This window comes from Macaca mulatta, chromosome 10 (assembly GCF_049350105.2).
Source record: "Macaca mulatta isolate MMU2019108-1 chromosome 10, T2T-MMU8v2.0, whole genome shotgun sequence".
Lineage (NCBI taxonomy): Eukaryota > Metazoa > Chordata > Mammalia > Primates > Cercopithecidae > Macaca > Macaca mulatta.
This window is the reverse complement of record NC_133415.1, coordinates 18,447,590-18,471,281: the sequence shown is the minus strand read 5'-3', so window position 1 is coordinate 18,471,281 and position 23,692 is coordinate 18,447,590. Positions and strand designations below refer to the sequence as shown.

The following is a 23,692-nucleotide window of genomic DNA, read 5'->3' as shown; positions in this document are numbered from 1 at the left end:
ACAATTTGCTGCCCTGGAAATTCAAAATCCTTTTCCTTTGTCTTGTCCCTTCTCTAAAAATGCTTTTTTTTTTTTTTAAATGCTATAAAGTTTGTTTTTTGGTTTTTTTTTTTTTTTTTTTTTTTTTTTGAGGCAGAGTTTTCACTCTTGTTGCCCAGGCTGGAGTGCAATGACGCAATCTCGGCTCACCACAACCTCCGCCTCCCAGGTTCAACTGATTCTCCTGCCTCAGCCTCCTGAGTAGCTGGGATTACAGGTATGCACCACTACGCCTGACTAATTTTGTATTTTTAGTAGAGATGGGGTTTCTCCATGTTGGTCAGGCTGGTCTCGAACTCCTGACCTCAGGTGATCCACCCGCCTTGGCCTCCCAAAGTTCTGGGATTATAGGCATGAGCCACCATGCCCAGCCAAGCCCAAGTTCTAATCACCCCTTTGAGTTACTGAACTCCAAGCACGTCCACGTGTATGCACAGCTGCACTTAATAAATTAAGTATATGCACCTCATAAACTTCTGTTTGTTTTTCTCTTGTTAATCTTTCATTAGTTTAATTTACAGGGCCTTGGACAATGCACCTAAGACAAATAGCAGAAAAAGTGTATTTTTTTTCTCGCATGTATGTCAATCCTTTGTTATTATCTCTGCTTCACGTATGGAGAAAACTAAGGCTCAGAAAGGTGGCGTTACTTGCCCACTTGCCACGGCCATAGGACTGGGCCCAGATGTTTTGGCTTCAAAGTCTGAGCTCCTTTCTCCCCATACAACCTACCACTGGGCTTCTCTTCTTTCCTCATTTGAAATTGAGGGGCTCAGTCCTGAAGAACTCAGGTGCCTACCTTGATTCTCATTTTCAAGAGCAAGAACCAGATCCAGAAAAGTATTTTATTTCTCTATTTTCCTTTATCCTGATTTCTAATAGTGTTTGTCAAACGATATTAATCAGTCTGTTGCACTCTTGCTACATGCCAGGCACTTGACTAGGCAGTTTCCCTGCACTCTCTCTAGCACTTCTAGCAATCCAATGAAGCAGCTCCTGTTATCCTGATTTTATACTGAAGCATCTGAGGCTCAGAAAGGTTCAGTAACTTGCCCAAGGTAACCCAGTGAGGAAGCCGCTGGTGGGACTCCAGCGTCTAGAACTAGCAGGCTCTTAAGTACTAGTCCTGCCTGCTTGCCTGTTTCTCTCCCCACATTCCCACAGCGTCTGAGCTCCTCCAGAGGGAAAGGAAGGTGTTACCTGCACCTCCAGCTCTTAGCAAGAGGCTGAGAAAATGCTAGATGGATTGATACTGAATTAACAAATAAGTAGATGAAAGTCAGGAAAGAAAAGGAGAAGAAAGAGAAAAAGAAAGAAAGATAAAAATTAGGATGGAAGTAAAGAAGAAAAATGCAGTGAATGAATAAAATAATAAGAATGAATGAAGTAAAAAAATTAAAAAAAAAAAAAAAGGAATACAAACAAAAGATCCAGAAAATGAAACAAGAAACAAGAACTAGATTAAAAGAATACCCAGGGAATCCAGTGCCCTGTGGGTTCCCTTTCTCATCAGGGGCTGCCGCCTCCCAGGCTCCCCACCAAAAGCTGCTTCCTGAGCCCTGGGAAGTGGCTGGGTTTTGCCAAGCAGCAGTAACACCCCCTTAGGCCAGGCACCAGGATCCCTAAGGGTGATGGTGCACCACAGGCAGAGGGAAGCAGAGTCTTCACATCCTGGCGGCAGCTTTCCACCAAAAGATCCCTAGCTGCTGTCACTTGCAGGCAAGGAAGAGATTTTTCACAGCCAGGATGGGGATGACTGCCGCGGCGCTGCCTCCTCCAGCTCTGCAGAAAACAGTCATCCCTGCAGCACTGGCTGGTTGAGCGGCTGAAGAAAAGCCAACTTGCCTTCCAGCCCACCCACGCTCTCTTAACCTCCACTGTGAGCTCCAGTTGAGCACTTCTTACATCCTTTCCCCCAGGGTCTGGACCTGCTTAGGGACACAATCCTCAGAACTGCAGAAAAGCAAGCTCTGGGGCCTTCAAGAGAACCTCTAGGGCCACAGAACTGGGCATGACATCAGGACCCATGACTGCCCCATCCCCAGCGTGCTGCTGCAGCCTACTTTATTAAAGAGGCAGCCAGGAGTGGAAGGAGAAATCCAACGATCCTGGAGCCCCTGCCACCCAACCCAAGGCAGCCAGTCATCCAATATTACAGAAGAGTCAGGTTGGAAATCTTGAGTAAGAGTCAGGTTAGAACTGAGCAGCTCTTGCACTCCTAAACTGTGCCATGATTAGCTGAGGTAGTGCTCTATGAAACCCTGGCCTAAGGATCACTGAGCTGCGGGTAGAAGCCCTGGGGCTGTTCTGGGGCTTCTGTCTCTCTGCTCCAAGTCCCTGGCACTCTGTTCTACAAAACCTGCCACAGCAGAGCAGAGAGCCCTGGGCAGGAATTCCTGCTTCAAAGTCTCCAGGGCTCATCTCCCAGGGTCCCTTCTCCATAAAGCCTTTGAGATGCCTCCACCTGACTCATCCTCAACATTCTGAATATGAGCTATTTAGCGAGGACTCTGTGTGCCAGGCTCCTGCAATCCTGGGAGATGGGTATCACCGATCCTATTGTATAGATAATGACATCAACGCTCAACGGGGTGAGAAGGCATGTCTAAGGTCAACTGGGCAGTACGGTGTGGAGCCAGCGTTCAAATTTAGGTCTGCTTAACCCTAAAGCCCATGCTCAAAGCTACTACACCATGATGCCTCCAGGAGGTGTTTTAGCCTCTATATTTTTATATTTATGATAACATTCTCTTACTTCCTTAAGTTCTTTATTCAAATGTCACTTTTTTTTTTTTTTTTTTTTTTTTTGAGGCAGAGTCTCACTCTGTCGCCCAGGTTGGAGTGCAGTGGTGTGATTTTGGCTCACTGCAACCTCCGCCTCCCGGGTTCAAGCGATTCTCCTGCCTCAGCCTCCCAAGTAGCTGGGATTACAGGCACCTGCCACTGCACCTGGCTATTTTTTTTGTATTTTTAGTAGAGACAGAGTTTCATCATGTTGGCCAGGCTGGTCTTGAACTCCTGACCTCATGTGACCTCTTGTGATCTGCCCACCTCAACTTCCCAAAGTGCTGGGATTACTGGCATAAGCCACTGTGCCGGGCCTCAAATGTCACATTTTTAAAGATGGTAGCCCTCCCCTCAATACCCCTCTCTCATTCCCTGTATTTTCTTTGTCATACCCATTATCATCTAACTTATTACATATATACTGTTGTAGGGTATTACTTCTGTGCCCTCCCAACTTGTATGTGACCTCCACAAAGACAGGGATTTTTGCTTATTTTTCACTGTCATACATCCAGCACCTACCAGAAAGGGTTAGCTCATAGTAGATGGTCAAAAGATATTTGTGAATCAAAAAAACTGAGTGACTCCATCTCTTGTATTATCACTGGTTTCTTAGATGCCTTTAGATTACACCCTTTTTTTTTTTTTTGAGACGGGGTCTCGCTCTGTTGCCCGGCCTGACTGCATGATCCGCCCACCTCAGCCTGATTATACACTTTTTAAGGACAGGGATCCTACCAAATTCACCTCCATCCAGCCCCATAACAGAGAACATGAGTTTATTCTGAGAGTGTGGACGAATGAAAGGGATGCTTTGACCCTCCCTTAATCTCTCTCAATCCCTAGCTCAGACATGCATCATCTCTTTCACGGACCACAGCAAAACTATGCACCCACGGCTCTCCACACATCCAATTAGTTCTCCTTCAAATCCATTTCCATATCACTGACTGTCACATTTTTTTTTCAAACATAAGTTTAACCACATTGTTCCCTACTGAAACACTACAGTTGCTCCTTGATATATGTATGGTATGCTTAGTGTGTCCTCATCCAAATCTCATCTTGAATTGTAATCCCCTATAATCCCCATGTGTCAAGGGAGAGACCAGGTGGACGGAATTGAATCATGGCGGTGGTTTCCCCCATGCTGTTCTCATGATAATGAGTGAGTCTGACAAGGTCTGATGGTTTTATAAGCGTCTGTCATTTCCCCTGCTTGCACTTCTCCCTCTTGCTGCCCTGTGAAGAAGGTGCCTTGCTTCCCCTTCCACCATGATTGTAAATTTCCTGAGGCCTTGCTAGCCATGCTGAACTGTGAGTCAATTAAACCTCTTTCCTTTATAAATTACCCAGGCTTGGGTATGTCTTTTTTTTTTTTTTTTTTTTTTTTCCCTGAGACAGAGTCTTGCTCTGTCGCCAGGCTAGAGTGCAGTGGCACTATCTCGGCTCACTGCAACCTCCAACTCCCTGGTTCAAGCGATCCTCCTGCCTCAGCCTCCCGAGTAGCTGGGATTACAGGCACGCACCACCATGCCCAGCTAATTTTTTTGGTATTTTTAGTAGAGATGGGTTTTTACCATGTTGGCCAGGATGGTCTCAATCTCCTGACCTCATGATCTGCCTGCCTCGGCCTCCCAAAGGGCTGGGATTACAGGCGTGAGTCACCGTGCCCAGCCTAAGTATGACTTTATTAGCAGCATGACAGTGGACTAATACAATGTCAAAGCTCCCATGTAGCACTAGGAACTCTTTCTTTCTTTCTTTCCTTCCTTCTTTCTTTTTTTTTGAGATGGAGTCTTGCTCTGTCGCCAGGCTGGAGTGCAGTGGGGCGATCTCGGCTCACTGCAAATTCCGCCTCCCAGGTTCACGCCATTCTGCTGCCTCAGCCTCCCGAGTAGCTGGGACCACAGGCACCTGCCACCACGTTCAGCTAAGTTTTTTTGTATTTTTAGTAGAGACGGGGTTTCACCCTGTTAGCCAGGATGAGTTTCGATCTCCTGACCTCATGATCCACCCGTTTCAGCCTCCCAAAGTGCTGGCATTACAGGCATGAGCCACCACGCCCGGCCTGCACTAGTAATTCTAACTTGTGCCAGCTTCCTCTCCCACTAGGGCATCGTTGCACAGTAGCTCCCTGACACTTATCCTCTTACCTGTCACGCATATCATGCCTCTGCACATGCTGTGTCTGCTTCCTGGAATCCCATCCTTTTTTATTCACTTCAAAATCCCTCCCCACCCCATTGGATTAATGAGCTCCATGCAGCTTTCAAAACCTAGTTCAGATATTAGCTTGCTCAGGAAGCTTCCCAGGTACTCCCTCTCTCCCTCTGCCAAAGGAAAGTTCAAATCTCTCTCTCCCAGATCATGCTATACTCCTGCATTACCTGGAGGAATTCCGTGCAGCAAACTCAACCACTCAGCTGCTGAGGACTGAATGTGTGTGTCCCCCAAATTCATATGTTAAAACTGCAATCCCTAATGTGATGGTATTTAGAGATGAGGCCTTTGGAAGGCGATTAGGTCACAAGGATAGAGCTCACATGATGGGGTTAATGCATTTATAAGAAAAGACACAGAGCTCGTTTCCTATCTCATCTGCAAACTAGGAAAAAGGGCCCCCAAGCAGAACCTGACCAGTCTGGTACCCTGATCTCAGACTTCCCAGCCTCCCGAACTGTCTGTTGTTTAAGCTGTGGTAGTTATTATAACAGCCCAAACTGACTAAGATACCAACACAATTGAGAACTTGAAAATAAAAGTGTGGGGGTCGGGGGCAGGAAAGGCCTCCAGGCCCACCTGTCTACAGCACCTCTCTCTAAACCTTACAAAAAGAAACAAAGCCCTTTAGTCAGATAATTCTTCCTTAGTAAACAATACACGTATATTTCGTCATTTGTTTTCCCAGACTTTAGCCCAATGGATGTGGTAAATTAGAAAGAATCTTGCTGGAGGAAAGTATACCAGCTGCTTGAAGCAAGAGAAGGTGGAGAGAAAGACAGATTTTGTTTCTTTTTTTTTTTTTTTTTTTTGAGACGGAGTCTCGCTCTCTCGCCCAGGCTGGAGTGCAGTGGCCGGATCTCAGCTCACTGCAAGCTCCGCCTCCCGGGTTCACACCATTCTCCTGCCTCAGCCTCCCGAGTAGCTGGGACCACAGGCGCCCGCCACCTCGCCCGGCTAGTTTTTTTTGTATATTTTAGTAGAGACGGGGTTTCACCGTGTTAGCCAGGATGGTCTCGATCTCCTGACCTCGTGATCTGCCCGTCTCGGCCTCCCAAAGTGCTGGGATTACAGGCTTGAGCCACCGCGCCCGGCCAAAAGACAGATTTTGAAGAACTCTAAAAACATAGTAATCCAGGGCCCTTTCTCATAAGAGCAAACAGTCTCACACAGAACAACCACCCTAAAGGCTGGTTGACACTGGGTCGCACCTGCTCCTGTCCCCAGCATGCTGCAGCACCCTACTTTACTAAAGAGGCAGCCAGGAGTGGAAGGAGAAATCCCATGATCCTGGAGCCCATGCCACCCAACCCAAGGCAGCCAGTCATCCTATGTAACAGAAGAGTCAGGTTAGGAATCTTGAGTAGGAGTCAGGTTAGAACTGAGCAGCTCTCCCGCCCCTAAACTGTGCCGTGATTAGCTAAAGTCGTGCTCCATGAAGCCCTGGCCAAAGGATCCCTGAGCTGCAGGTGGAAGCCCTGGGGCTGTTCTGGGGCTTCTGCCTTCCTGCTCCCATGATATTCTCATACTTCCTACTGCTCTTTCAAGTCTCACAGGCCATATACCCTTTTGTTATTAACTAGACGAGAAGGAAGAAAAATAGAAAGTTTCAACCCAAGGACTAACATCAAAAAGAAAAATCTTTAGAACATAAAAGTGTATTACTGAAATAGTCCTTACCGGAACTAACTCTAAGAATAACACATAAGCCAGTGACTGGTCTATAGTAAGTACCTTATGTATGTTGTTGCCGCTGCTACTACTTCCCCTGCTTCTCATTCTCTAACAATGTCCCTACAAGGTTAGTGCAGCATACTGTTTAAAAGCACAAGCAAAATCTGGACGCAGAGGCTCACACCTGTAATCCCAGCAGTTTGGGAGGCTGAGGAGGGCGGATCACCTGAGGTCAGGTGTTCGAGACCAGCCTGGCCAACATGGCCAAACCCCATCTCTGCTAAAAATACAAAAATTAGCTGGGTGTGGTCGCAGGCACCTGTCATCCCAGCTACTGAGGAGGCTGAGGCAAGAGAATCGCTTGAACCCAGGAGACGGAGGTTGGAGTGAGCTGAGATCGTGCCATTGCACTCCAGCTTGGGCAACAAGAGTGAAACTCCATCCCAAAAAAATATATATATATAAAATAAATAAAAGCACAAGACATGAAGTCAAAACTACCTGGGTTAATATCCCAGCAATTCTGTTTCTTAGCTCTGTGACATTGGGCCAGTCATTCATCCTTCTGTGTCTTTGTTTGCTCATCGTAAAACAGGTATAATAATTCTAACTTATCGACAAGCTTGTGGTGAAAATTAAGTGAATTAAGCCACATAAAGTGCATTGAACTGGGCCAGGTGCGGTGGCTCATGCCTGTAATCCCAGCACTTTGGGAGGCCAAGGCAGGCGGATCATGGGGTCTAGAGATTGAGACCATCCTGGCCAACATGGTGAAACACCATCTCTACTAAAAATAGAAAAATCAGCTGGGCGTGGTGGTGTGCGCCTGTAGTCCCAGCTACTCGAGTGGCTGAGGCAGGAGAATCGCTTGAATCTGGGAGACGGAGGTTGCAGTGAGCCGAGATTGAACCACTGCACTCCATCCCGGCAACAGAGCGAGACTGTCTCAGAAAAAAAAAAAAAAAAAAGGTACATTGAACTGTGCTTTGCACACAGTGAGGATGCAACAACCTAGGAGTTAGGCCACAGGAGATGTGGCTGCAGCATGCTCGGAAAGTGGGCAGGATGATGTACAAAAAGAAGATGTAGAGTCTTTGAGCTTCAAGGAAGGCCCAAAGCAGTACTAGGTACAGTGCGTTCTTCCACCAACCTTCTGCCAACACAACACCTCCAGCCAGCTGGTTCACCGTAGCAGTAGCTTTCCTCAAACATGCCTAGTCACGTGAGACTTTGAAGGCATAACAGACGTTCTGTCCACCTGGCTCTTGGACTGCCTGGGTATTTCACCACGGCAGGCCCCCTGTTAATAACTGAGGAGCTGATGAATTGCTTTAATCACTTTAGACTCACAGACTCATTGAGCACAGGCGGTCAAGTGACTCCCATCCCATCCCTAAACAGACACGTGGTCTTCGATTGGTCATCATCACCATCACCCAACATAAGCTTATTCTAGCCTCTAGCCATTCTCTAACCTTATTCCAGACCTTTGCTTCTGCTTGTGCCTCTGCCTGGTTGTCATTTCTCTAACTTTCTCCAAGTCAGAATTCCTACTAAACACCGAAATCCCATTTCAAACATCATCTTTTCTGTGAACTCTCCCCAGCTCCCCCTAGGGTTTCTCATAGTGCGTTCGACCAATCACCTACACAGAATTATTTCTGGTGTTTGCTAACCACAGGTCTCCTACTTGAGGGATCAGGGTCTAGCCACTTGCATTTTTAACAACTTTCCCAGATGATTCTTTTTTTTTTTTTTTTTTTTTTTAATTGAGACGGAGTTTTGCTCTTGTTGCCCAGGCTGGAGTGCAATGGCATGAAAATACCAACAATGGCAACTACTGATTTCAATGCAGAGCAACTGGAACTTTCATACGTTGCTGATGGAAATGCAAAATGACATGGCCACTCTAGAAATTAGTTTGGAAGTTTCTTATAAAGTTAAATGTAACCTCTGCCTCACTGAAACCTCTGCCTCCGAGGTTCAAGCGATTCTCCTGCCTCCACCTCCTGAGTAGCTGGGATTACAGGCATGCGCCACCACACCCGGCTAATTTTTGTATTTTTAGTAGAGACAGGGTTTCTCCATGTTGGTCAGGCTGGTCTTGAACTCCCGACCTCAGGTGATCCACCTGCCTTGGCCTCCTAAAGTGCTGGGATTACAGGCATAAGCCACCGCGCCCAGACCCAGATGATTCTTAAACACATTACAGTTTGAGAGCGGCTGTCCAGACATCTAGCCTTGCAAACCTGACACTTAGTAATTTCGCCCTCACCTCTGCTCCCCTGATACTTTGCACATGACCTCTGACAGCACACCTGGCTGTGTTCCAGGTGAACTGTTTACAGTAAATCTCCTCTCTCCAGACTGGGAGCCATTTGAGGATAGAAACCTTGCCTGATTTATATTTAAATTCTCAACATCTCCAGGTGTGTTACTATTCTTGCCTTCTATTTTCCCTCATATTCCACATCTCATTCATCAACCAGGTCAGGTGGTTCTACTTTCAAAAAAAAAATTTTTCTTAACCACTTCTCACTTCTTTCACCCCAAGGACCTTAGTCCAGCCCATCATCATTGCTCCCCCATGAACTACCACAACGACCCACTCACTGATCCTATAGCTCCCACCTTTCCCCCACTACGGCTCTCTTAACACACAGCATTCAGAATGATTCTTTAAAAACATGTCAAATATTTGTAAGTCACATATCCAAGAAAGTACTGGTATATATCGAATACTAAAAACTCAACAATAAAAAAGCAATTTAAAAACAAACAAACAAAAAACATGTAATAGACCTGAACAGACACTTTGTCAAAGAGAATATAGGCATGGTAAATACACACTTGTAAAGATATTCAACATAATTAGCAAGTTAGGGAAATGCAAATTAAACTATTGAGATACTACTAAACTATAAAGATGGCTAAAATAAAAAATATCAACAATGCCAACTACTGATTCCAATGCAGAGCAACTGGAACTTTCATATGTTGCTGATGGAAATGAAAAATGACATGGCTACTCTAGAAATTAGTTTGGAAGTTTCCTATGAAGTTAAATGTAAACTTAGCATATGTCCTAGCAATCCAACTCTTGGGTATCTACCTTAGAGAAGCAAAAACTCACATCCACACAAAAACTTAAATACAAGTGTTTATAGCAGCTTTATTCATAATCCTTAAAAACTAGAGACAACCTGACTGGGTGCGATGACTCACACCTGTAATCCCAGCACTTTGGGAGGCTGAGGCGGGCGGATCACCTGAGGTCAGGAATTCGAGACCAACCTGACCAGTATGATGAAACCTCGTCTCTACTAAAAATCCAAAAATCAGCTGAATGTGGTGGCATGCACCTGTAATCCCAGTTACTTGGGAGACTGAGACAGGAGAAACGCTTGAACCCAGCAGACAGAGGCTGTGGTGAGCCGAGATCGCGCCACTACACTGCAGCCTGGGCAAAAAGAGTAAAACTTCATCTCAAAAAAAAAAAAAAAAAAAAAAAAGTAAGACCGGGCGCCATGGCTCACGCCTGTAATCCTGGCACTTTGGGAGGCCAAAGTGGGCGGATCATGAGGTCAGGAGATCGAAACCATCCTGGTTAACATGGTGAAACCCTGTCTCTACTAAAAATACAAAAAAAAAAAAAAAAAAAAAAAAAATTAGCCCGGCATGTTAGTGGGCACCTGTACTCCCAGCTACTAGGGAGGCTGAGGCAGGAGAATGGCATGAACCCGGGAGGCAGAGCTTGAGGTGAGCCAACATCGCGCCACTACACTCCAGCATGGGCGAGAGAGTGAGACTGTTTCAAAAAAACAAACAAACCAAACAAACAAAAACTAGAAACAACCCAAGTGTCCATAATCCCTTGAAACAATCCAAGCAATAGACGGACAATCCATGGTACATCTCTACAATGGAATACTAGCCAGCAAGAAAAGTGAATGACACAGAGCAACACGGATGAATCTTGAAGACATTATGCTGAGGGACAGAGGCCAGTCTCTGAAAGTTACATACCGTGTGATTCAATTTATATGACATTCTTCATTCTTTTTTTCTGTTTTTAGAGACAGGGTTTCACTCTGTGGCCTATGTTGGAGTGCAGTGGTGCAATTGTAGCTCACTGCAGCCTCAACCTCCTGGCCTCAAGCAATTCTCCCACCTCAGCCTCCAAAGTCCTGGAATTACAGGCATGAGCCACCACATCCAGCCTAGATGGCATTTGTGAAAAGACAAACTATAGTGATAGAGAGCAGAGTTATCATTGCCAAATGTTGGAGATGGAGAGCTTGTGACTAAAAGCACAGCTGGAGGGAGTATTTTGGATGGTGGAACTGTTCTGTGTCTTCATTGTGGTGGTGGTGGTTGGATACACGTGTTAAAAGTCATAGAGCGATACACCAAAACAAGGTCAATTTTACCATATGACAATTTAAAAGATAAAATCAATTAAAAGCACAATTCAAACTATGTAACCTCCTTGCTCAAGACCTCCAACATAGAATAAAATCCACACTCCTAGGCTGGGCGCAGTGGCTTATGCCTGTAATCCCAGCACTTTGGGAGGCCGACGCTGGCGGATCACGAGGTCAGGAGTTCAAGACCAGCCTAGCCAACATGATAAAACGCTGTCTCTACCAAAAATACAAAAAATTAGCTGGGCATGGTAGAATCTAACACTTTGGGAGGCTGAGGCGGGTGGATCACGATGTCAGGAGTTCGAGACCAGTCTGGCCAATATGGCAAAACCCTGTCTCTACTAAAAATACAAAAAATTAGCCTGGCGTGGTGGCAGGCGCCTGTAATCACAGCTACTCACTCGGGAGGCTAAGGCAGGAGAATAGCTTGAACCCGGGAGGCGGAGGTTACAGTGAGCCGAGACCACGCCACTGCACTCCAGCCTGGGCAACAGAGCAAGTCTCTGTCAAGGAAAAAAAAAAAAAAAAAAACCAACACAGAGAGGACTCAGGTCTGTGTTGCCTTCAACTCCATTCTTTTTCCACTTTGGACTTTAGAGCAATATTCAGGGGTATAAGAATGAATAGTGTCAGGAGGAGGCAGGCAGAACATCCCAACCTCAAGTAGAAAACACTAGCCAACACCTGGACACTAGTGGCCAGTTTCTTCTCTAAGATGTTTCAAAGACCAGCATGGACTGGGTGCGGTGGCTCATGCCTGTAATCCGAGCACTTTGAGAGGCCGAGCCGGGTGGATCATGAGGTCAGGAGTTCGAGACCACCCTGGCTAACATGGTGAAACCCTATCTCTATTAAAAATACAAAAAATTACCCAGGCATGGTGGCGGGCGCCTGTAGTCCCAGCTACTCAGGAGGCTGAGGCAGGAGAATGGCGTGAACCTGGGAGGCAGAGCTTGCAGTGAGCCAAGATCGTGCCACTACACTCCAGCCTGGGCGACAGAGTGAGACTCTGTCTCAAAAAAATTAAAAAATAAAAAATTTTTTAAAAAGACCAGCATGGACCAGTCTGCCGAAGCAAGATGCTGATTACCTACTTTTATTGAACACCTACCATGTAGCAACAGTTCTTGGCTGGAGGTTTCCACATATATTATCTCATTTAATTTTCATTATCATTAAAAAAAAAAAACTATTAACATGTGATATAGTTTGGATGTTTGCCTTCTCCAAATAGCATTAGGATATGGCAACACTGCATCTTATTCATTCTTTAGGTTCTAAACCCATAGTATGGTGTGAAAATCGTGTGGAGCCAAAAATACCCTCAAAAATATTTTTGAAATGTGATCGCCAGTACGGGAGGTGGGGTCTGGTGGGAGGTGTTTTGGTGATGGGGTGGATCCCTCATGAATGGCTTGGTGTCCTCCCCTTGGTGATGAGTCAGTTCTTGCCCTATTAGTTCACACAAGAGCTGGTTGTTAATAGGAGCCTGACACGTCCCCCTCTCTCTGTTGCTCTCTCACCATGTGACATGCCTGTTACCCCTTCACCTTCTGCCATGAGTTAAAGCTTCCTGAGGTCTCACCAGAAGCTGAGCAGATGCTGGTGCCATGCTTGTACAGCCTGTAGAACCTTTAGCCAAATAAACCTCTTTTCTTTATAAATTACCCAGTCTCAGGCATTCCTTTATAGCAATGCAAAATGGACTGAAACAACATGTCTGAAGGTATTAGAGGTTGTTTATCCAAACTGAATGACAGAAACCTTGCAAGCAAGTAGGCACTCCTAAGAACCCCATGCCCTAGAGATTTGACAGTTACCTTAAAAACACAGCAGCATGAAGATGCAGACAACTTCTTTTTTGACCTTCTTTTTCTAGTTATTTTGCTGTAGGCCAGAGTTTTGCACACTGGGTAGCACAGGGAATTACTATGCAGGGTTTCATACACAAAAACCATGTATAATGCAACTTTCTGGCAATTAAAATATTTTTAGGGTATTTTTGGCTACACATGATTTTCACACCATACAATGGGTTCAGGGCCTAAAGAATAAGTAAGACACAATGTTGCTGTACCCTCAGCTTCCTCTAATATACTCCCGCTTGATAGATAATCAAGAAATGTTAGATCTAAAAAGGAAGTTACAGATTGCCAAGTTCCACTCCTTGCCAGGGCTTCAGTGATGACAGGGCCTTGGAAGGTGGGCTCCCCCTGCTGGACAGCTCCACCACCAGCACTTTCTTCCTCTATCTGCTCTCTGCTCCTCTCCAAATTCCACTGCTGCAGCTAGCTTTGCCCTCTAGCCCTGCAGAATAATTATAACTCCTCTTTCCTACGATAATAATTTGAGTTTCTGAAGCCTGTTATTTGGGTGATACTTTTTTAATGCTATAGTGATCATGAAAAGGGTCAACTATCTGCATTGTGCTTTTTAATAACTACTGGATGGTTTTTATTCTCATCCAAGCTATTGACACCCGCCTCCCCATTAGGCAGCTCCACCAATTAATTAAATTCAGTATTTTGGGAGCTGTGCTCTGGAAGCGTGCCTCTTAGTCAGGAAGACAAAGAACAAAAACCACACATCATGTGGCAAGTGCTCTTATAGTGGCACAAATTGGGTGCCAGCCGCACGCAGGAGGAAAGGTTCAGGGTTTCGGCCCATCCATCGGGAGGCACTGCTAACCTGTGAGCTAGAAGCCCCCAGGAAACACAGCCTGAGCCTGCTCAAGGAAAGTGACCGGGTCTCATACTCAGCTTGCCTGTCGCCCTCTGTGTCTCAGACACCAGCCACACAGCCAAGCAGAGGAGGTGTTCCATAAGCCTACTCCAATCTTTTCGCACTGGAAAGGGGCCTGGAGGTGAGAATAACTAAATGCAACTCACTCGCCCCATGTGTCTCAAAAAAATGAGTGCTGTTTTTTTTTTTCTTTAAAAAAAAGTAGGCCGGGCGCGGTGGCTCAAGCCTGTAATCCCAGCACTTTGGGAGGCCGAGACGGGCGGATCACGAGGTCAGGAGATCGAGACCATCCTGGCTAACACAGTGAAACCCTGTCTCTACTAAAAAATACAAAAAACTAGCCGGGCGCGGTGGCGGACGCCTGTAGTCCCAGCTACTCCGGAGGCTGAGGCAGGAGAATGGCGTAAACCCCGGAGGCGGAGCTTGCAGTGAGCGAGATCCGGCCACTGCACTCCAGCCTGGGCGACAGAGCGAGACTCCATCTCAAAAAAAAAAAAAAAAAAAAAAAAAAAAAGTTATAAAAATACAACTCCAAACACTTAAGACAGGGAGTCTTTGTGTTCATTTCTTCCCATCTGTCAACTCATCAAGTGACATGAAACAAATCCCCTAACTTCTGTGGACCTCCATTTTCTCAGCTACAAATTGAGGGGTTTGGCCAGGCACGGTGGCTCACGTCTGTAACCCCAGCACTTTGGGAGCCTGAGGCAGGTGGATCACTTGAGGTCAGCAGTTCAAGACCAGCCTGGCCAACATAGTGAAACCCCATCTCTACTAAAAATACAACAAATTAGCCGGGTGTGGTGGCGCATGTCTGTAATCCCAGCTATTCAGGAGGCTGAGACATGAGAATCTCTTAAACCTGGGAGGTGGAGGTTGCAGTGAGCCGAGATCACGCCACTGCACTCCAGCCTGGGTGACAGAGCGAGACTGTCTCAAAAACAAAACAAAACAAAACAAAACAAAGCAAAACAAATTGAGGGGCTTGATCCAAAGAACTGTAAGGTCCTTTTCAGACCCAGGGTCCTCCAATCTTTTGTGGTCCCAGACAGTGAGTGGATAAGCTACAGTGACCTGGCTGAGCTAGTTTATCTCAAAACCAGCACATGACTTCTAGTACAGAGAACAGCATGCAAGGAAACAAAGGCAGACAAAAGATTCCTGCTCCATCCCCACCACTATCCTGCCATGGATCCCTCCCTCAGTACATCTACCTGCACAGGTCTAAATACCAGCTCTGCCACTGAGCAAGTGGATCATCTTGGACAAGTCACTCAACCTCCTTTAGCCTTGATTTTCACATCTGTAGAATGGGGTTAATTTTACCCACTCCCAGTGCAGTTGGGATGGTGAAATAAGTTAAAACCCGTGTAAAGCACCCAGTACCTAGAAGACATATGCTGTGTATCCCTTTATTCAAACATTCTTTACCCATTGGGCCCACTTCAACATATTCAAATTCCAAAGGCTTATAGCAATCTGAAGCCCAGATGGCCAGACCTAGAAGGGCTGCAGAAATTAGCAAGCCCAACTCCTCTCTACCTCTGCGATTTACAAGTGAGGGAGCTGAGGCTCAGAAAGGTTTGGTGACTTGCTCAAGGACCTACATCAGCAAAGCCTGGCCTAGAACACAGGGTGGCAAACACCAAGGACCACACAACACACAAAGATAACCCTTTTTAGGCTCCATTCTCCAAAACTGAGAACCCCTCACTTATAATCCAATTCGGAAAAAATAAAAATAGAAGGATTTTCTATTTCTGTATATTTTTGGAGGACCACCAGAGATAGCCAGCATCGCAGTGTGTCTATCAAAAGCAAGGATTTCTTGAATTACTTATGAAATGAAGGTCAGTGTTTCTTGCTAGCAGTTTTCCCCAGCTGCTCTGCTCCCCTCTCCCTTCCCCATATCTACTCATTTCAATTTACATCTTGAGACACACGCGCCTACCTTGGGACCTTTTCAGGACAAGGTGAGAAGTTTTAGGCAGAGGCAATAATCCATGTCCCATTTAACACAAACAAACAAACAAAAATCACAATTATGCTATCCACAATACAAAAAGAATTCCTCTCCCCAACCCTAAGAGCCCCAGCCTGGGACACCTAGAAAAGTGCCCAAATATATTAAGGCACACCAACAACTCAAGGGTCAGGGACCCAAAGGTTCCCCTCAAATGACATGATCAAAATCTGTGAGACCATTCAGGAGCTTCTGGAGAAACCTCAGCCCAGATTCTGCAAGGGCCACTGGAATGAGTTGGAGTGCTTTAGAGGGAGCTCAGACAATATAAGGAGGAACCAGATTAGAACTGGTTTCAGAGATATAGAGATAACGTGACCAGCTCCCCTCCTGCCCAGATTCCTGAAAGAAAGCATGTATCTTCAGGGAGTATCTGACAGAAAGCTAAAGCTACACCAAGAACATGCTTCCTTATAGCTCCTGGTGAGCACACTCCCTAGACAGTGTCTGCTAAAACTTGGAATAGGAGGGCCCTAATCCAAGCCTCACATCATGCACTTTAGCAAACAGACCTGGAGTGGGAGACCACCCTGCCCAAGCTTATATCACTAGCCAGTGGCAGCCACTGGCTTGAGCTTGCACCTGACCTTCAGTCTAGAGCTAGTCCTCCCCGCACCGCACGGCTCCTTCCCACCCGGCCCACTCCCTCTTCCAAAACCTTGGGCTCACCTCCTGGTTCTAAGGATTCTGCCAGGTTGAACAACACTCAGAAGCAGGTGGCAGTTTAGCAATTCATTCAGAGGGACCTGGGGCTGTGCCCATCCCCGGTGGCAAGGAGAGACTGCAGTAAGAGACTGCAGCATGGAACTTTGAAAGGGCTCTCTTCTCTAAAGAATCCTTCTCCTCCTCTTCCTTCTCCTCCTCCTCCTCCTTCTCCTCCTCCGTAGTACTACGGACACATGTGCTCTGCTTGGGAGGAGGTAAGGAGGACAGTGTGGATGTGTAAGGAGAGTGTGGATGTTTATTGGAAGGAGAAGGGCAACAATCTGCAGGGCCCTGCTGTATACTCACACCTAGCAGAAGAGGAATGAAAAAGAGAGAGAGAGCTCTAACTGCTTCCACAAAATTATTAACCCTTGTGCTCCAGCTCTGCTCCTCGAACAGCTGAAGCAAGAGAAACAATACACTTAACCAATGGAGCACCAGCCAAAGACATTACATCATCGGTCAGCACCGTCATTGGCTAATAATTCCTAGAAGGCAAAATTTTGCTTCTAGGTGCTTAACCCTTTCATGCTCATCAGAGCAAAGAGGATTTGATCTAAATCAACACTTCCTGAACTTGCTTTTATCAGAATCATCCAGGGTGCTTTTTAAACATACAGATCATCATTTTTTCATTTCAAGCCATCTAAATCAGAACCAACAAAGAGAGCATGGATAACTGTATTTTAAATAATGTACAGAGCGTGGCAACCACTGATCAACTCAGAAAGTCTTCCTCTCCAAACAAGATAACATTTTTCTGAGCATTTTTCACGTGTCCAGCACTTTGCTACATCATCTCATTTATTTCCTGCACTGAACAATGGCTCCATATCCCAAGTATACAAAGCCAGGTTAAGAGCGGATAAGTCGCCAGGCGCGGTGGCTCACGCTTATAATCCCAGCACTTTGGGAGGCCGAGGCAGGCGGATCACCTGAGGTCGGGAGTTCGAGACCAGCCTGACCAACATGGAGAAACCCTATCTCTACTAAAAATATTAAAAAATTAGCCAGGCATGGTGGCGCACGCCTGTAATCTCAGCTACTCCGGAGGCTGAGGTAGGAGAATCGCTTGAACCTGGGAGCCGGAAGTTGCGGTGAGCCAAGATCACGACATTGTACTCCAGCTTGGGCAACAAAAGCGAAACTCCATCTAAAAAAAAAAGAGAGAGAGAGAGAGGATAAGTACTCCTGTAATCCCAGCACTTTGGGAGGCCAAGGTGGGCGGATCACCTGAGATCAGGAGTTCAAGACCAGCCTGACCAACATGGTGAAACCCCATCTCCACTGAAAATACAAAAATTAGCCGGGCGTGGTGGCGGGTGCCTGTAATCCCAGCTACTCCAGAGGCTGAGGCAGGAGAATCACTTGAACCCAGGAGGCGGAGGTTGCAGTGAGCCAAGATCACGCCACTGCACTCCAGCCTGGGTTCGACAGAGCGAGACTCTGTTTCAAAAAAAAAAAAAAGAGAGAGACAGAGAGAGAGGATAAGTCACTTGAGCAAGAGATGGAGCCTTGCTTTGAAAGATGGGCTGTTTGGACCTGACCCTGCTACCCTTTTGAAGCTCCCGCTCGAAGTCAAACCAAGCCATTTATTTACTTATTGCCTCTAGAGTTACAGAAAATATACACTCTTGAGTTGGAAAATGCCAGGAGCCTGGGAGGAATGGGGAAATGAAGACAATGGTGGATTATTCTCTTTCTTGGGCTCATTCCCTCTGCTTCTGTTGCAAATTCAGCTTAACCATCACTGTCTCTTGGAAGCCTTCCCCAACCACCCGCCAACCACCAAACCAGGGATAGATGCCCCTGCCCTGTGCTCTTAAGGTCTCCTGGAGTCATGGGCTGCAGTTACTTGTTTACTGAATAAACCCCATGAGATTAGAGCTATGTCTACTTTCTCCACTAACATATACCTGGACAGCGCCTGCCACGTGCGAATACTCAATCATGACTGAAAGAAGGGAAAGTGTTTGCCAAAGTTCTAAACGGCATCACACTGAGATGGGAAAGACAAAGGATTGGAAGTCTGGAGACTCACAGCAACAAACTGATTCTGGGCAAGTTCGTTTGGACAGGGGAGAGGGGGTTGGTGTCCTTATCTAAAAATGAGGAGAATAGCACTCTCCTATGAATAGTTACAAAGATCAAATTAAAGAATGATCCAGGCTCTGATTTTCTCCTTCTCTCTCTCTCTCTCACACGCTCAAACTCTTCCATTTTATTGGCTGACATCTAAGTGCTGACAATTGCCATATTTATATCTCCAGCCCAGACTCCCCTCCTAGACTCCAGACTCACAGCCAAAGCCCGTCTCTATGTGGATGTTTTACGGGCATCTCCAAGAGAGTATTTGAATTGTATCCCCTAAGCACAACCTGCTCCTCGCCTAGTCTCTGTTATGTGAATAATCCTCCCATCCACCCAACCGGTTTTTGTTTTTTTTTAACTAGGTGAAATTTACATAACTCAAAGCTAGCCATTTTAAACTAACAATGTGTGGCATTTACTATCCTCATGATGATGTGCAAACTGTCACCTCTATCTAGGTCCAAAACATTTTCATTACTCCAAAAGGAAACCACTGAGCCATTAAGCAGTCAAGCCCCAGTCCCACTTCCCCCTCAGACCAGCACAATCACCAATCTGTTCTCTGTCTCTATGGATTTACCTCTTCTGGATGCTTCACATAAAGGGAATCATACAATATACAATCTTTGGTGTCTGGCTTTTAAAACATGCTTTCACATAGTATTGTTAAGGTTCACCCACATTGCAGCACGTATTAGTACTTCACTCCTTGTTATGACTGAGTAACGTTCTATTATATGTTACACTACATTTTATTTATTCAGTCACTTACTGATGGAGCTGCCAGACTTTCAGTAGCCAACGAATCTTAAACCATAAGGCTGGCCATCACCCTTCATCCCCTCCCCCTTCCCATATTCCCTGCATTTAAAGTATCAGCAAATCCTATCCATTTTGCTTCCTAAATAGAGCTCAAATCCTTTTACTTTTCTCCAACACTATTGCTGTCCTTTAGCCCAGACACCAATATATCTCTCGCTGAGCTTCCAACTGTGACAAGATCTCATTCTTTCTTCTCTCTATTCCACTTCTCACCTGGTAGCTGAGATGGGCTCATTTCAAAACATAAACCAGATCATCCATTCATTTAGGCAATATTTACTAAGCACCTTTCTTCAAGGAGTTTGCCTCCCAGAGGCATAACAGACAACACACAAATATACACTATTATATCAGGTTTAAAATCCTTCAATGATTCATTGCACTTCAGATAAAAATCTAAGCTCAGCATGGCCTCCAAGACTTCATCGCCTTCTAACTCATCTCAGGCCACTCCACGCAATCTGCCCACTATGTGCTCCAACCACAGTGGGCTCCATTCCTCCACCTCATGGTCTTTGAATTTAAGCTGTTCTCTCTGCCTCTTGATCTTGGCATTGCTGGATCTTTCTCGTCCCCCACATCTCAGTGTAAATATCACTCCTTTGGGAGACCTTCCCTGACTACCCTGTTAAGCACATCCACCCTTCATTCATGTCACTCATTTAAGAAATACGTGCTAAACCCTGTGGTAGGCTCCTGGGATGAAGCAACATATGATCCCCTGGAGTCTGCAGTCTAAAGGGGAGGACCAACAATAGGAAAGTAAGTGAAATAGATAAATGACTGTTACGAAGGGAGAATAAAAAGGAGGGAGTACAGAAGGCCTTTCCGAGAAGGTTATATTGAAGCTGAAAGACAAGGAGTCAATTGGACAAAGAGCCTGTTATTCTCTATCACATCCTGGCTATGCAATGCAATGTTCCATCCCTCAACGCTTGCTTTTGATGAATCCAAGTATTTAATGTCCATCTCCTCTAACAGACTGAGCTTTCTCCCCAGCACCTACGACAGCACCTGCCCCTCAAGAGGCACTCAACACACATTGATTGATTAATTAGTGGATGAATGAATGATTAATCAATCAATCCACCAATGAAAGCACTTTGGAAAGTGTAACAAATCACAGAGTTGTGAGTGATTGTTCTCACTATTATAATTATTATTTTGTGGCAAAAGAACATCAACTCTGTTGGGTTTTGGAAGAGACTGGGTTTACTTTAAAATGAGAATAAAAGTACCTAAGTTGGAGTATTACTGGACAACTAGGAGAGAATGTATATACATAATAGACACTCAAAAATGGGAAGCAGTAGTTTTTGTGGCTGTTATTAAAAGCTCCTCACAAAAGCTGACTCAACTCAAATTCCAAAACTCATTTTCAGGTGCAGTCACGAAATTTAAAGGTGAGAGAAATGAATACTTTTAAGATAAATACTACACACCAGGTACAGTAAAAAGCACTACCTCATTTGTGAGGTAGTGTAGCGGATGCCCTGGGGAAACTCTCAACCCCCCTTCAAGACCAAGACACTCATGACTTCCCCATGTCCAGCTGCCAGAGTGTTGGTTACTCCAGCTCTCAGCTGAGTACCTAGTCAGGAGCTGGCCTGCTGAAGGGACATCCTAGCTCCCTTCCTAGGGTCAGCCTGCACCCACTGGCTGATCAACATTCAGCTTCAAAGGCCTCGTCCCTTTGTCTCATGGGATGGATTGAGGCCTCTCTTGCACTACACCATAGATCAACATCTCCCTCTGCCCAATCCTGCTTCCCTTATCTGCACATAAATCTCAGAAGTGCCAAGTCTTTCTCCAGGGAACCTGACCCATGACAGATGAGTATGACGATTTCCTTTTAAATCAGAAAAAGAAGGTTCATGAAGGTTACTAATGTCCCCAAAGCCTATGGCTAAAGTGACATTCTAGTCTGATTTCCCAGCTAGCCCTTGTTCTTTCTACTACACCAATCTACACACAGCCTTGCCTCCAATGGCTGAGACTGGGTCTCTGTGAAACAGAAAGGGGAGCCCAGGGAGAGCAGAAGGGCACACAGAGGGCCTGAAGATGAGAAAAGAAGAGCAGAGGCACCCTTCAGAGTCCTGATGACAAGACCGAGGTCACAAGGCTCCAGAAACAATATCAAACTGATGTGCAGGCTGCAGAAGCAAGCATTACACAGACAGCATCTCTTCGCCTGAATCCATGTCCAGAAGCCAGGGAGCAGGGCTCCCGGGCACAGGGGGCTCCCTTAGGCGGGGAAGAGCATTTGCAGCCAAGGTCCAAAAAGTGCTACAACTTACCAGCTTTCTGATGCTCCGGTCTCCATCCGTTGTCCCCAGAGCTGCCAGAGAGACCTGATCACTGATCAGAAATCTTCCACGGCCCTCCTTCATTCCAGGATAAAATTCTAAATATTCTAAGGCTGCACTTTAAGGTCTGTGCATGTTTTAGCTCCCTGCCATGTCGACAACTTATTTCCTACCTATAACAAGACCCGGTCCTACTCCATTATCTGCTGTAGAATTATCTGATGTTCTAGGTCAGGACACCGGACCTTTTCAGTTTCTTTACCTTTACACAAGAAAATCCACCTGGAATTCCTGCTCCCCATCAACTCCGAACCCCAACACACTTTTCAGCCAGGCAAAACCTCCGACTTCTAGTCAATGGTCACCTACTCTCTGAAGCCTTCCTGGCTTCCTCACCGTCCTCTTCTCCATCTCGAGTCTTCCGCGCTACCCTGCACTGCAATTGCTCCTCCTACTGTCCCTCTTAGCCCCAGGAGCTCCCCAAGGCCATTCTTCATGCTGCTAGGGCTTGGCACCGTGCCTGGCACTCAGAAAGAGCCAAGTAAGTGCTGGATAGATACACGAGGTGCTGTATCCAGAGCTATTCTCTGCTTCTAGCTTGGCCAGGGAACCACTCTGAGATTTCGTCCTGCCCCCAGGCTGACTGGAAATTGGCCACAGCGTGACAAATCTGACCCCCCAAACCCAAGGCAACAGATCATGAGGGGTCTGGGGACCTAAGGCAGGTCCTAGGAGCCGGCGCAGAGCAGAGGTCCAGCCGCTGCGGTTCCTGGTTTCCCGCAAGCTCTTCCCCGGGCCGGGCGCTGGGTGGAGGCAGTCTTAGGATCCACAGTCTTGCGCGCCCCCGGCTCCCGGGCCCGGCAGACGGCCCCCGCACGCCGATCTGTCTGTCCCAGGGACCGGCCCAGGGCCCCGGCAGCGGCAGCCTGGGGAGACACCGTGGAGCGCGGCTCCCTGCCTCCCTACCTGCCCCTGCGTGCGCCCGCATCCCGCGGACACAGAGCCGGAGCTCCAGGGGACGCAGCCCGACGCGAGAACGCACCAGCAGCCCCCGCTCGGGGTGGGGTCTCCCGGCTGTCAGAACCCTACAAAGTCTACTTTGCGGCGGCGCGCCGCTTACCGTGCGAGCCGCCAGGAACTCGGCGCCCGGTGGTGCCTCGGCGCGGCGCCCGCCAGTAGATCCGCTCCGGGTCCCGGGAGCTCAGCCTCTGCCCCTCACCGCGCGCGAGCGCCCCCGCCCGGCGGCCCGGCCTCCCCGCGCCGCGGCGCCCCATTGGCTCGGGCAAAGAGGCCCCCGGACGGCCCCGCCCACCCGCGCCCACTCCCTCGCCCACGCCTCTCCCCTCCGCCCTGCCGGGTTCACCTCTCCAGGCTGGGAAAGTTGCTTCTAGACTCTGAGCTCTCACGGGGCTGAGGAGCCCAGTTAACTAATAATTCTGGGTCTCAGGAGTGTCTAGACGCCCCTCGGGGAGTACGAAGACTGCAGTGTCCTTGGAATCCACCTTCGGGAAAGTCAGCTGACCTCCCGGACCTCAAGTGGCACCTCAGAGAAACCAGGGCCCCTGGTCAGCAAACGTCCCAGACTGTGGGCTAGGTCCTAGGGCCAGAATGCAACAGGGAGCAAGACAAAGTCTATCGTCCTCGTGGACTTTGCATGGGGTGGGGGAAGGGGTAGGTTATATACAACAAACGAAAAAAACAAGAGAATGTCGGCCGGGCGCCTGTGGCTCACGCCTATAATTCCAGCACTTTGGGAGGCCGGGGCTAGTGGATCACGAGGTCAGGAGTTCCAGACCAGCCTGGCCAAGATAATAAAACCCCGTCTCTACTAAAAATATAAAAATTAGCTGGGC

General features: G+C 47.0%; 1 protein-coding gene across 4 annotated transcripts in view; it reads right to left on the bottom strand.

Moving 5' to 3' along the window:
- Positions 1-23,049, bottom strand: part of SYN3 (synapsin III) — a 553,834-nt gene extending 530,785 nt beyond the window's left edge. For 2 of the 4 annotated variants that reach the window (XM_015149984.3, XM_015149988.3), the window contains exon 1: positions 22,960-23,049. The gene's annotated coding sequence lies outside the window, so the exon portion shown is untranslated. 4 annotated transcript variants of the gene reach the window in all.
- Between the last annotated feature and the right edge of the window lie 643 nt (positions 23,050-23,692).